Genomic DNA, 3,866 nt, shown 5'->3' with positions numbered 1-3,866 from the left:
GGAAATAGGAATCCATAGGCGTTGAAATTAGTCCCAAAGTTGTGGGATTTTCCCATTTCATCGAAAATGGTGTTTTAGCATGGTAGAGGAGATGAGCATGCATTGGATCTTGGCTCTCGGTTGGATTTGCATCACAAAGCAAAGAGTTGGTGATGTAGGCCCCCCTTTGCACAAGATTGGAGTAGATGATGAGCTTTCCATTAAAGTTTGAGAAGGAGATAGTCTTCTTTACTTCACACATGAGCTTGTGTGAATGTGTGTGTGATAATGCCTTGAAAATGCCAGCCCCCTCTTCCTCTTGGTCGACCCCTCTTGCTATTTTCTCATGCTGGCATCTTAGTGGCCCCTGCAAAGCTTAGCCAATGACAATCAAGAAGCATAAGAGATATCCTTGTGACATGTGTCCCCATTTTCCCTGTTGTGAGAGCTTTAGGTATTTAAATAATGAAATTAAACTCTCATTGGACCCCTTAGTCTTCTGGCCAATAGGAATCAGGCAAGCCATTGGGCTGTTGAATGCTCATTGGACCCCTTGGGAGACTGTCCAATAGTTTTCTAGAGAGCTTAATTCCTATCAATTCTTTTATCAAGTGTTTTCAAATTAATTAAACTAAATTTACTCTAGCCTAATTCTTATTGGTTCACCTCTATGGCCATCCAATAGGAATTGAATGCACCTTGGGGCAACTGGGCTAGGAAACTGACATGTGTCTACTATGCCCTTTGTGTAAAGGGAGCTTGGAAGAGTGTGTGTGTGTTTCTCTCTCATCCCGTACAAATATGGCTTTCCCGCTCTTTGATAGGGATGTGGGATAATTTTGAGTCTTCCCACAAGCATCCAAATTTTCCCTAAGGCTTGACCATTGAGTATTTGATGTAACTTTGGAACCTTAGCATTTTGGAAGTCTTAATGGGCTGAACCTAAGGACTTTGAAGCCCATTGATGCACTTTGGTCTTTTGCAGATGGTCCCCCCTTTGGATCCCTATTTTCCCTCCTTTGGATCCCTACTATGATCGGTCTCCCAGACCAACCAATGTTCTAGCTTTTTCTTCCCCATATTAAATGATCAATTTAACATGAGAAAATCATTTAAGAGAATTAGATATTAGTTATTATGACACCGTTGCTGGATTTTGACCATACATCAATTCAGTAGGCATGTAACCAGTCACTGAGCTATGAGGCATACAATCAGCCCATAAAGCATATGGTAGCAACCTTGGCCATGCACACATTCTATCTTTGCATGCCTTAGCCAAATCTTAGACAATAGGAGGATGTCCTCTTTCACTTTTCCCATTTGCCTCTATATTATAAGCATAGGTCAAGGCTAGCTTGATACCAATTCTATCCCGTGCTTCATCTCCATTTAGCTTACCTCTATCAACAACTATCTTTCCCACATAGCCATAGTGGCAAATTACATCATTAAGAAAAAATTTGCAAACAGCTTTTGTAGTTTTTTTCATTAATGCACCACCTTCCAGTTGATTTGTCAAGTCTTCTCATGCAAGTACCAAATACCTCATTTGCCAAAATCCCAAAGGCATTGTGAGAAAATCCACAACACATTGTAATGCATGGCCAATGGATAAGTAGGATCTAGTCCATCATGATGTCGTACATTTGAATACATTTGGCATGTCACACAAGACTCCACAAACTCAGCCACATCCTTATGCATCCCTTTCAACCAATACCTTTCTTTAACTTGGTAAATGTTTCTCATACACATCAATGTCCTACCATAAACTTTCATAGAACTCCTTGATGATTTTTTGTTGAGTAACCTTATTCCATCTACTCGCAATGGTGTTACATCTTTTTGTTTAGGATGATTCCATAAGTAGACAGCCCTCAAGAAGTATCCATATTCTTTTCTTTGTATCCTCTTAAATTCTTGCTCAATACAATCATCCTTCTTCTGCAAAGTACTTAAGTAGTGACCTATCAAGAGCTATTCACCCCGTATAGCTCCTATGAAAAGGACTCAAGTGAAGACACAAAATATGCATGATTATTATTTGCATGAGCAATAGTGTAAAACTTTGTACCTACATCATCTCCCTCAACAATCATGTCTTGTTTATCCTCATACCTTGCCCTAGATAGCATATCTACCATTGGGTTGTCCTTCCCTGCGATATGCTTAAACTTGGGATACAAGGACTTTATGTAGACTATCCACAGCAACATAGCAATGTCAAGGATTGAACAATTTGTAATCATTCCAAGAAGAGGAAAACAATTAGTTTCCACAACCATCGCTACTCCTATCAAGTACTTCTTGTCACAACTCAATGTTGTAACCACTCCCCATAGTTCCCTTTTTACTTTTGCATAATCTCATTGGCAAGAACTCAAAACCTTAGCTCCAAACCTCACCACATATCTTTTTCCTTGGTGATCATCTTCCCTACTGCCCATCCTATCCCTGTAAAACTCATGTCCACTATCACAATGACAGGTCTCTCACATGCATCGTCCACCTTTCTCAAGGTTGGCGATGAAAGAAGTAGCTTCTTTAGCTTCCTCATGGATTTTGTGTGCTCTTCTTCCCATCAAAACTTATGATTCTTTCTCAACAACCTATGAAGCGGATATTCTACATGTGCATATTGTGGTATCCAAATAAGATAGAAAACACAAGCACCAAGAAGTCTTCGAACTTCAATTATAGTTATACATGTTTCTTTCATTTTTTTGATTGCATCCATCTTTTTTGGACAAGGCCTTCTACCATAAGGACCACACGTACATATGCCCCACAATCAACACTTCATTAACTCCAAATACATATTTTTTCATGATAGGGTAAGATTAACTACTTCTAGCCTTGACAAAATATTCTCACAATCTTCAATATGGTTTGCAACAAACTTACGGCACCCCCTTGAATCCATAGCTTCATCTTTCTTTGTCTTCACAACCTTTGATAGGCACATCATCAAGAAATGGCATTGTGATTTGAGGTATGAAGTCACGTAGAACCTTGTTCATCCCATTCATCATACCTTGAGGTAAGGTATACATCCTTTCCAGCACCAAGAGGTTTTCATAATTGTCAGGTCTCTACTCTCAACATCTAGTTGAAATAGATCATACCCTAAATAGAGATCCCCTATTGAGTAAATTGACCTTCCTGTAAACACCTTTGTAAATTCATACACTATTGGTACTATACCCACGTTCCTGATGGTAACCTTGGTTAGAGGTTGTATATCTTGTATGAACCGGAAAGCTCCATTCTTCTTAGTCACAATGAACCACATGTTTGAATATGGTGCACAAGAAAGCTCCAAAATACACATGCTAATATTTTCATTAAGCAGTTCTATTAACTTTGGCAAATGTGCATTTGGAACCAAGATTGGATGTAGATTCCAAGGTACATGAGGGATAGTGAAGATCACCATAGGTGCAACAAAAATAGGATCAACACACCCTATCTCATGTGGTTGGAAAGAAAAAGACTTTCCATGTATTGAAAGCATTTCTTTTAAACTCTTATTCTCTTTTATTGGTGAAAACTCCTCACAGCTAGCTTTTATCTCTTTTAGGGATTCCATTGTGAGCTTGTGTCTAGATCTTTTTGGATCCCTGAGATTTGACTAAAAAGAAGCATGCTCTACCTTCTTCATGTAATCTTATGGTAAAGGTAAGGCCACTGGTCTCAGTTTCTTTGCAACCGTTTTATACTTGGTCTCCACACGCACTTGCGGTCCTTCATTAGCATTTAAATATTTTTGATCTTCAAAAGCCTCAATCACATCATACATTTCCATAGAGCATACTTCCACAACATGGGTTACATCTTGCATGGTAGAGTCCATTATGGCCTCAAGCTTAAGCACAGTATCTACA

Source organism: Adiantum capillus-veneris, chromosome 24 (genome assembly GCF_014529385.1).
Source record: "Adiantum capillus-veneris isolate H3 chromosome 24, ASM1452938v2, whole genome shotgun sequence".
Classification (NCBI taxonomy): Eukaryota; Viridiplantae; Streptophyta; class Polypodiopsida; order Polypodiales; family Pteridaceae; genus Adiantum; species Adiantum capillus-veneris.
Note: the sequence above shows the minus strand (reverse complement) of the source record.